At 45.6% G+C, this 11,536-nt stretch overlaps 1 long non-coding RNA gene across 1 annotated transcript; it reads right to left on the minus strand.

Moving 5' to 3' along the window:
* Positions 1-2,995: 2,995 nt before the first annotated feature.
* On the minus strand, positions 2,996-4,805 carry LOC125169503 (uncharacterized). The gene is made up of 3 exons (XR_007153704.1): positions 4,698-4,805; positions 4,367-4,549; positions 2,996-3,185 (listed from the first exon to the last, which is right to left on the minus strand). It is a non-coding gene; the product is annotated as an uncharacterized LOC125169503 (long non-coding RNA).
* Positions 4,806-11,536: the final 6,731 nt, after the last annotated feature.

Below are 11,536 nucleotides of genomic sequence, written 5' to 3' on the forward strand. Positions count from 1 at the left end.
GCTCTGGGCTGATGGCTCAGAGCCTGGAGCCTGTTTCCGATTCTGTGTCTCCCTCCCTCTCTGCCCCTCCCCCGTTCATGCTCTGTCTCTCTCTGTCTCAAAAATAAATAAATGTTAAAAAAAAAAAATAAATAAATAAATAAATAAATGTAAAAAAAAAACAATTAAAAAAAAGAATATCCACCGAAAAACATTAGAGAAAAGAGCGGTGATTCTGGACCAGGTACCCATCCCCGTCCTATACTACACACAATTCGAACTTGCCAGACAAAGCCACGCCTCCCTGGGATATGGCAACAAGGGGACCCCACTGAGTGGGGACGTGTGGGCCTGTGCACCGGGTCACCACTGAAGACTCCCACCTTCCAAGGAATAAGTGACACACAAAATAGAGAAAGAGAGAGACTGAGGGGTGTAAAGTTTCTCTCTAGGGCTCCCGCCGTCTGGGAGTCCTGAAAGTCACAAGGGTGAAAAAGCGGACATAGAAGTTATTCCTAGGCACCAAGAGAAACTATGCCCAGTTAGGAGAATCAGAAAATGGTCTAATCAGAAAATGATCTGTCTCCTCAGGCGCATATTTAATGAGAGTACCCCAACCGTAGGAACTACAATGATTTTAGCTTCTTTGGAAAAGAAGGGAGACGGTGAGCTTACGCACTCTGCCCACCCGAAGAGATCCCCAGACCCGTGCCAAAGGATAGGAAGACGATAACAGAGGGTTCGGAGACAGGAAGCGTGCCTGCAAAGGAAAACCCACGGCAGGGTCGAGAACAGGGCGGCTCTTTCCCCAAAACGAACTTGGGGTCTTGCAATAAAAATTTCGAGATGACTCTTCAAATGATTACTGTAAAGCATAAGCATTTTTCACGGGGAAGCATGGGTCCACAATCTAAAGAATTTGTCGTTTGTAGGTGAAGATAAACGGGGCAGGAAGTAGACACGGCACAGGGATCAAGTTTAAGCAATTTTCATTTTGTTGTGTGTCTCTTTATGTCCTAGAAGATGATGATGCCACTAATAAGGGGGCCAGAACAAATCCTGAGGCAATGCACTGGTCACCCTCACCTTCACCTCCATGCAGGGCCGCAGAGCACAGTCACACGTGAAAAAACCACTATGAAACATCCACACGTCCCATTGCAGAAGGCAAGGTTACACGAGGAAAAATTTCACTCATTCAGCAAATATTTATTGAACACCTACTGTGTGCACCCGCTGAGGGTGCAACAGCAAACAAAACAATGTTCTTGTGTTTATGGACCTTCGTTCTAGTGGAGGAGACAAACAGTAAGCCAATAAACAAGACAGTGTTCGATGGGGGGAAATCATATACATGAAATTAAGCAGAATAAGGGAATTAAGTATAAGGGTGATGCTATTAAATAGAATGGTCAGTGAAGGAAGGACTCTCTGAATAAATGCCTTTCCAGGAGAGACTTAAGTGAAATCAGGAAGGGAGACATGTGCTGGGTAAAGGAAACAGTGTGTGCAAAGGACCTGAGGCATTAGGTATGTATGCTTGAGGCAAGGAGCAATATGCAATATGCAATATGCCATGTGTGCTACAGGCAAGAAGGCAAGTGCTGGAGTGGAGTCAGTGAGGGTGAGTTTACCTCGTCTGAAATCCTTCTTTTAGAGTGAAGCAATTGAATGGCAAAAAGGCTAATTACCCAATTAATTGTAGCTTCTGTCCAAAAGGATTACTGGTAACAAACCTAGAGAGCTCAAGTGACTCATGTGAGTTCACCTCATTGATCCTTGACAGAATCGGGGTAAGTCTTCTAGGTCTGCTGCTAGCCTATCCAGTACCTTTGAGCAAATTAGAAGGGGTGTCTCTTCCTCTCGGAAAATGCCACTTCACGCTCGTGTGCGCTCCTCGGCAGTCGGGGCCTGGCCTGGAGCTCCGCTCTCACTTACCTCCTCAGTCAGGCACCCCCTGGGCTGGGCCCAACCCACAGAGCAATGCGCAGTGGCTCAGAATCAACAGCTTCCTCCCTGTATCGTGATGCTTCCCCAACGAACGGTCAGATAATTCCCAAGACGTTGGTTTTGTGTTTGAAGTCTTAGTTAATTCTGATCATACAGCTCATTTTGCAATAGTTGTGCAGCCGCGTTCCTTTGAATCCCTTGGTCTATGTTGGAAATGGTTGACTAAGGGAAAAGATGAGTTTGCTTGACCACAGAGGGAGAATGAGATGTGTATCAGTTTCCCCTGGCTGCTGTAACAAATTAACACAAACGCAACGGCTGGAAACAGCGTAAATTTACTATCTCCCATTTCTGGAGGTCAGAAGTCCTCAACTCAAGGTGTCGGCAGGGTTATGTTTCCTCTGGAGGCTGTAGTGGCTAATCCATTTCCTTGCCTTTTCCAGCCTATAGCAGCCATCTGCATTCCTTGGTATATAGCTCTACGCCCCTCCCCGGCCCCCACCCCCTCACCCCCTCACCCCCTCGCCCCCATCTTCAAAGGCAGTAGCATAGCATCTTCAAATTCCTCTCTCTCTCTCTCTCCTCCCCACCCCTCACCTCGGCATCCATTGTCACCTCTCCCCTTCTGACTCTGACCCTCCTGTCTCCCTCTTAGGACACTTGTGAATATACTGGGACTGCCTGGATAATCCAGGATAATCTCCCCACCTCAAGATGCTAAATTTAACCACTTCTGCAAAATTCCTTTGTCATGTTAAGTGGCATGGTGGCTTCCAGGGATTAGGATACGGACGTGTTTGTGGGGCCTAATTCCATCTGCTATGAGATACAATAAGAAAATTCACTCACTGAGAAGATCCCTTGCCCCACACTATTCCTAGACTTAAAATTTCTTTCTTTCAAATTTTTTTAATCTTTATTTCTGAGCGAGACAGACAGACAGAGCATGAGCAGGGGTGGGGCAGAGAGAGAGGGAGACACAGAATCCGAAGCAGGCTCCAGGCTCTGAGCTGTCAGCACAGAGCCCGACGCGGGGCTCGAACTTGCAAACTGTGAGATCGTGATCTGAGCCGAAGTCGGACGCCCAGCCAACTGAGCCCCCCCGGGCGCCCTTAAATTTTCTTTTAGAGGCTCATTCTTCACCCCTTGAAGGCTTTCTGAGCTTGTAAGTCTTCGCCGATAAAATATAAACACTCCCTGGGAGATAATACACGCTGAGCCTTATCTGTAGAGATTTCACCAGGAGGAGGAAGACCCTGGGAAAGAATTTAACAACATGAGGAGGGGTGCTTGTGAACCGTGAGCACAAAACCATTATTTCCTAGTTGTTGCCAAAAGCTAACCTACCCTCTTAAAAAGAGCGTGCAGTTAGCGCTCAAAGTCTAGCCTTCCGTTGTTAACCACAACTTGTCCTTGAGTTCTCTGTGTCTCATTTTCCTCATTGTGAACGAAGAATAAGAGCTGTCCTACCCAAACATAGTACGTGGAAGACATTTAAACACCTGCACGTGGAAGTCCGTGGACACATGTAACAGATGGGGTGAGCGAACATTCCTTTCGTGATAAAAGCTTTGACAGGCATTCTCCCCGAGGGCTCACAACTGCTCTTTGAGGCAGGTGCTGTCATTACCCCCATTTAGTAGGTGAGGAGACTGAGGCTTGGGTCAAATAACCCGACAAAGCTCACACAGTGAGGAAGCGGCAGAGCTGTGACGTGAACTTAATTCGAGGCTCTCGGCCTTTTATCACGATAGATTATTCTGCCTGTAAAACAGTTTTCTGTGGGAAAACTGCGAACCAGCCCAGCATACAGCGTCGGGCATGGCATTTGGGCGAGATCATAGAAAGGAGGCAGAAAAGATAGAGCCAAACTGTCTTTAAAATTACAAGGAGTGGGGCGCCTGGGCGGCTCAGTCGGTTAAGCGTCAGACTTCGCCTGGGTCATGATCTCAAGGTTCATGGGTTCGAGCCCCGCGTCAGGCCCTGTGCTGACAGCTCAGAGCCTGGAACCTGCTTCGGATTCTGTGTCTCCCTCTCTCTCTCTGCTCCTTCCCCACTCACACTCTGTCTCTCTCTCAAAAATGAATAAACATTAAAAAAAGCTTTTTAAAAATTACAAGAAGCAGTCATTTCAAGGCAAGTGAGCTTTGCAAAGGGAATAATTTGTAGTTTGGGGGTCATGTGCCATTTTAACATTCGGGCATCTGGGATGCAAATCGGCCGAGGCCTGCCTCTAACCCTCCACAGCTCCCTGCCCAACCTCCACACTCTGGGGAGACCACAGCCACGGCTACTTTCAGGAACCACGCATTCTTTTGTTTTCAAATTATTAAACACTCAAAATGTTAGAAAAGAAGAATCAAATCCTGAAGATATCAGAAGGAAGAAAGTAATATGATTTATGAATGAACAAATTAGAAACCCGGACATAACTTACATTAACAAATACATTCCAATGGGGCTCCTTTAATAAGAACACTCCCCATCAAAATAGATGAATCCTGACATTTTCATCAAGAACAATACAAATGAGGGGGCGCCCGGCTGGCTCAGTCGGTAGAGCATCTGATACTTGATCCCAGGGTTGTGAGTTCAAGCCCCACATTGGGCATGAAGTCCACTTTAAAAAAAAGAAAAACACAATGAAAGAAAAAAAAAATAATAAGAAAAAAAATAAGAAAAACCATGAACAGATTAAATGAGACCATTATAAACAATTTCATAAATATCTTAATCTAAACAAAGGTAAATTCAAAAAAAATTGATACCAGAAGAGATGCAAAACAGGAATAGACTGAGTAGGAAATGTATTTCCCTGGCTGGGGTCCCATTTAACCTTCCCATGAACATTCGAGAACGCTGCTCCCATCTCTGCAGGCTGAACTCCTACCCTTCCCTTCCTCCTTTCTTTCAACCACCCTGTTTCCCCCACTCAGACCCCTCCCGCTTCAGCCCTTCCTGTGTCTCCACTTCCGTTTCCATCCGCAACCCTCCTTTCCCAAGCCACACCATGACTTGTGAAACTCAGGTTCAATTTTGAACAAGCTTCCCTATAAGTTAATGTATTTTTAATTAGTTATTTACTTGTAAACTTACTGTGTTAATCGTGAGCAAAACCAGCCAAAGTCCCTGTTCTCTGATGACTTACAGTTTTAGTGGGTGGAAGGCTGATCACTATAATAGCTCTAGAGGCACAAGGAGAAAGAAGAAAAATAAAGCAGGCGCTCCCGGTGCTGCGTGTCTGGCTGCCCAAATCGCTGTCAACAGTTACAAAATGGATTTTCTTCTGCCTCGGTCATCGGATTTTTAAACATTCTTGGGCACACTTTAGTCTGATTATCTAGACTGAAAAGAGTTAACACATACGTTTTTTTCACGGAGCAGAGAGACGAAGGAACTTTCTCGAGGTCTCACAGCTACACCGTGGCTGAAGTGGCACTTGAACCAGACTGTCTGTCCCCAGAGTTCATGCACTTTACCAGTATGTCTGTCTGTGCCCTTGACTGAAGTCATCTTACATGAACTCCTTCCATCATCCTCTTTTCCACACCAGAACTTCTGTGTGATGTATTTTCAGTCTTCTCTACATTTGCTCAAACGCTGTCACTCTTTTCAAGCCTTGCCCCTGCACCTGTCCCTTTCTCCCGTACCTCCTGAGACCGTTTCATGCCTCTTTGTACACCCTTCTTGTACCTTTTTAAAATAAGGAACAGGGCTCTGTTGTGAAATTCACATGCTTTTCTTTTTTTAATGTCTTATTTATTTTGAGGTGTGGGGGGGGTGGGGCGGCAGAGAGAGAGAGGTGGACAGAGGAGCCAAAGCAGGCTCTGAACTGACATCAGTGAACCCAATGTGGGGGTCGAGCTCACAAACCCTAAGAGTGTGACCTGAGCCAAAGTCAGGTATTCAACCGACTGAGCCACCCAGGCACCTCTGCTTTCTTTTTGCCCCGCTCAGTACACAGACCTTTGCTGTTCTTGTCCTGAGGTGTCTGTAAATTTGGGGGGAATTTGGATCGTTAGCACAGGAATGTAGCAATGCCTAAAGGAGAGGCATAATCATCTTCTGACATGCAAAACACGATCATGCAACAAGAAGATAGCCTTTATTCCTCCCCACCTCAACTGATTACATTTCTTTAAATCAAGCAGGCTCAGAGGTCAATTCTTCGAATTCTGTTGTGCGGGGAAAGCCCTCATCAACATCAGGTTTCACAGCGTTCCAGGGAAGCGGAGTCACAGAGGAGAGAGTAGGACTTAGGGGTCATCAAGGAGAGGCAGGTGGGAAGAAAGAGGGCTGGGCAGACCTGTGTCCTCATGGCTCCCTTTCTGGGCTCCATCCCGTAAGAAGGCAAGGGTCTTGGAGGAATGCCCCCCACCCCCAGCACCACCAACCGCCCACCTAGGACTCTGGAAAGCCATCTCTCTGTCATGCTGCCCCAAGACGCATCTCAGCCACATCAAGGAAAATTTGGCTTCCATGAAAAACACATTTGACACAACCTTCCTTCTCCCATCTTTCTGGTTTCCCCCTCTAATTCTGTACGTGTTCTTTGACTTTTCCTGGTTCTCCTCCTTTCTTTCATTCTTTAAGTGTGCACATTCTCTGGGGCACCTGAGCGGCTCCGTCGGTTCGACGTCTGACTCCTGATTTCAGCTCAGGTCATGATCCCAGTCTTGTGGGATCAAGCCCCACGTTGGGCTCTGCACTGACAGTATGGAGCCTGCTTACGATTTTCTCTCTCTCCCTCTCCCTGACTTCTCTCCCGCTCGAAAGTGCACTCTCTCTCTCTTTCTCTCTCGGTCTCTAAAAATAAATAAGTACATACATAAATAAATAAATATGCCCACTCTCCAAAGTTTTGTCCTCACCATGTTTTCTTTCCTTTAGTGATCTGATTTCTTCCTATACTATGAAGTCACCAAAGGAAGATGTCTTCCAAATCCGTAACATCTGGTCATAACTTCTCTTTGGGGCTTCTGTATTGCATCTCCAAGCTCTCCTACATATTTCCACCCTTCTTTTTGCCTGTAACTCCAGCCCGATACAATTAAAGCCACATATATTCCTTGCCATCTTCCAAACCACTCTCCCTGGCTTCCTATACCTGTTAATGACATCACCGTTCTTTGTGAATTTCCCTACTTTCCATCTTGAAAGCCTCAGATATTTCACACATATTTATAACAACGGGGTAAAGTACCTAACACATGCAAGAATTACTACGTGGCAATGCTGAGGGCTTTCCACCTGTTAATTCACTTAGTCCTCATAACAGTGCTATGAAATTGTTACTATGATCGCTACCATTTTATAGCTATGGAAACTGAGGCACAGAGAGGCTAATGTCACATAGTCAGCAAGTGGCAGATGCTGAGACTTGAAACCAGGCGGCCAGTTCTAGAATCTGTACTCCTCACCACTCTACTCTGCTGCTTCCCACCACACGACAAACGAAAAATGGATACCAAAAAAACCATAATGGGATCATAGCTGTGGGAAGCAAACAAGCAAACCAACGATCTAAACAACTAGGTATAGAAAAAAGACTAGAAGGAAATACAATCCTGGGTGCAGGCTGGAATGAGAGCAACTTTACTTTCTACCTTCCACTTTTCTGATTTTCCAAATTTCCTATTATGAGTATAATGTTTACAACGGAAACATATTACAAATGCAATATGTTGTTAATGCATAATACATTTTACATTTCATTGTTTTCAATGTTTATTTTTGGAGAGAGAGAGATAAAACATGAGTTGTGGAGGGGCACAAAGCAGGCTCTGTGGTGACAGCAAAGAGCCCGATGTGGGGCTCGAACTCACAAACCCTGAGATCATGACCTGAGCTGAAGTTGGACACTTAACCTCCTGAGCCACCCAGGCGACCTTACATTTCATTTTTAAATGAGTTAAAATTCAGCGTGCCTGGGTGGCTCAGGAGGTTAAGTGTCTGACTTTTGATTTCAGCTCAGATCATGATCTCACAGTGTGTGGGACTGATCCCCTCGTAGGGCTCTGTGCTGACTTTTCAGAGCCTGCTTGGGACTCTCTCTCTTCCTCTCTCTCTTTGCCCCTCCCCCACTTGCATACACGCACATGCACGCTCTCTCTCTCTTGAAATACACATTATAAAAATTTTAAAAACATAAATGAATTTTAAAATTCATTTCACTGCAACACATTGAAACATGGAAAATCCAGTCGCAACATACGTCCCTCCCCCAACAACAACAAAGTCCCTTGTGCATTTCTGAGACACCTGTATCTTCCGTTCCATCCCGCACTCCTGTTCTGGCTGTGGTCTCCCACTGATACAGTGACTCTTATATGTAAAACCATGGGACGTGCGAGATTAACCTTCTTAAGACCAAGGTTTCTTTATATGACTTCCCTATTCAGTAGTTTTCTGTCTTCCTGTTACTCATAGAATTTAATTCAAACTATCTGGTCCTACATGAAATTTGTCCGCCGTCTGGCCCTAACCTTCTCTGCAGTCTTTTCTTCCTTGTTTTCCTTTTATGTTTCCTGTGAGCCAATCAGCCCCACATCACTCCCTCTGCCTCGTTCTTCTGTAGCTCTCCCCAGCTCCCACGGGAACCCTGACCCAAGGGCATCAGCAGCCGGAGCCCAGCTTCTGGGCTGGTTTGGAATTAGCTCCTGCTTCCCGGTGGCCAGTGTCCGCCGCTCTGGTCAGATTTCCCCGGCTCCCGAGCGCTGTCCTGGCACATCCCTCAGCCTTCCGCAGTGTTGGGAGCCAGGGAGCCCGGAGTGAGCCTCAGCTGTGCCAACTCTCCCAGGTTAGCTCTGAGCCCCGTGTGTGGGCTTGCTCTGCTCTTTGTCTCCCTCCGTTCTGCATATTTCCCCCCCAGTCACGATGACCTCGTGCTCTGCACAACTTGGGCCAGATTTAAGTTGGACCCTGCCCAGCCCTCTTGACTTCTGCCTTGGACTCCCGACTAAGTTTGCCAGCACACTGAATCGGACCTCCTTGAATCGCCCGACCCACCTAAGGCCCCTGGGTCCCGGAGATAGCATGACTTGACCCCACTGACCCCAGACGCTACTGCCTCGCGCCCTCGCTTCCATACCTGCTCCAACACTCCGTTCGTGTTGCCCAAATTTCCCATAAGGCACCTGGGAGTCTCTCTGAGGTTTGACAGTTTCTGCCAAAAAAATATCCCCCCCAATCTTTTCTGCCCCTGGAGCCTTTGGTTACACTGTTCCTTTTGTCCAGAAATCCCTGTGAAGGATTATAGTTTCTACCCCCACTTTGGTGCGTGTGTGGTAAAACACGTATCATACACGATTTGCCGTTGCAACCATTTTGAAGCGTATAGTTCAGTGGCATTAACGACATTCATATTGTTGGACAACCGTCACTATATCCATTCCCAGAACCTGTCATCATTTCAAACGGAAACCCTGGACCCATTAAACAATAACCCCCACTCCACGGTTCCTCCCAGCCCCTGGCAACCACCCTTCTATCTCTGAATCTAATGCCTAATCTAGGTATCTCATATAAGTGGAATCATGTAATATATTGAAATGGATATAATATTTTTATTTCTTTGAAGTGTAATTGACATGCTATATTATACTAGTTTCATGGGCACAACATAGTGAGTCAACACTTGTATTCGTTGTGAACTGATAAACAACATCCATTTTTTTAGACATTTAAAATTAATTGATTCGTTAATTAATTAACACGAGAGGGAGAGAGAGAGAATCTTACGCAGACTCCAAGCTCAGGAGTCTGACAGGAGGCTCAATCTCATGACTACGAGATCATGACCTGAGCCAACATCAAGATTTGGACACTAAACCAACTGAACCGCCCGGTCGCCCCAACAACATCCACTTTCAAGGCCATATCCTCTAGTAAACCCCACTGCATTGTAAGCTTTGGAGAAAGGACCATCTTCCTATGGCTGATACTCGGCACAGAGCCTTTCACTAAGTAGATGCCCAGCCGATATTTAATGTGCTCACTAGAAGAAAAGAAGTTAATGAGAGACCATAATATACGCACAAAAAAGAATCCTTCATTCTTCTACTTTTTAATGGAAAGTAACTAGTTTTTACTGGCTAATTTCCCCCAATGCTGTTGTTAAAACAACTCTTTAAGGAAGCACGTGTGTACTCTCTGCTTATCAGTTTGCCAAAAATAACGATCCATTGAAATCATCTAACTATCTAATTGTTTTATTACGTTGAAATAAACCAAAGCTTTTTGCCAGGAAGAAAACCAGACCCGCATAAGTGATTATTTCGAGTTTCACTTAACCAGGCATCTGATCTTTGATATGCTGGTTTTTAATCCTCATGCATCCTTCTAAGGAGCCACACTCTCAGCAAAGTCATTTAATTATGGAAAACGAAGAACCCATGGCTTTACTGCACGGAATTCAAAACCTTGCCTAACGTGAACGTTGCTCAACAAAGTGTCAGATTTTGCAAAACAAGCGTTCCTCAGTGACACTCAATACACAAGTGAAACATTTTTAAAGGTTTACACACAGTTAACAGTACGGAAGAAACAGGAGAAAAGCAATCAGTATTGATTAATGACGGGAAACGTATATTATTCCACGTGTATTTGAATTCTAGGATTCCCATTATGTAAATAAGTCTTTCAGCTGAAAGCGAAAAATAATCCAAAAAGTAGTTCAGAAGATCTTAAGCACGGAAGGGAGGCCGGGAAGACAGAGAATTATGTTGGAATACGCACCTCTGCCTTAACCGTAATATCGTCACCACAGTGCTAGAATTATCTCAAAAACTCCAGGCCGACCCCAAACGCTAACCAATGCCTTTCTCGGCAAATATGTGGGACTGATATTTTTAGGTTCTCTTCTCCCGGATCAAGGGGCTGGAACTTATTGTAGCAGGCTGCCATCTGCTGGTTCCCCACCAAGATCCATGGGAAATAAGGTGGGATACTTAGAGCCCCCCCACCCCCACCCCTTCTCTGTTCTCATCTCCTGCCTCAGACCACAGTAAACTTGAAGAAGGAAGGCGCGGAGGCCTTTTATCTCAGTTCCTAGCCTTACAATTCAGCCTCTCAATACTGGAATGAGTTTTGAGTCAACAAACAGCGCGCTCTAAGACTCCTGAGTGGCAACAAAATCCTCCAGGACCTAGAGAAGTCCGAAAACGAACAAATCTGGCTCTAGTTTCACAGCATTGACATTAGCGTTTCCAGAGAGACGAGAATGGCACATGGGGAGGATGAGTCAAACCAAGAAAATTGCGTCGCCTTTATGCCCAACGGTGTTGTGTCTGCTACTTTCCTATAAAATGGGATTGGTGGCAGGGTATGAAGAGATTTTCCAGCTGGAATCTTAATTTGTGACCGTCAAAAAGGAGTTCTGTGCAATTAGGTTCATTCTACAGGATTCGGGGACAGAAGTTAGACCTGTGCTGTCCGATACCGCAGCCCCCAGCCACAGGTGGCTGTTATGCATTTGAAGTGGGGCCCATCTGAAGTGAGCTGCGCTGTAACTATACAATCCTGGATTTCAAAGCTTCGTATGAAAAAAAGACTATAAAATATCTTGCTAGTTATCTATATTGGTCTTACATTAAAGTGATACTATTTT

The sequence above is a fragment of the Prionailurus viverrinus genome, chromosome B4, assembly GCF_022837055.1.
Source record: "Prionailurus viverrinus isolate Anna chromosome B4, UM_Priviv_1.0, whole genome shotgun sequence".
NCBI lineage: Eukaryota > Metazoa > Chordata > Mammalia > Carnivora > Felidae > Prionailurus > Prionailurus viverrinus.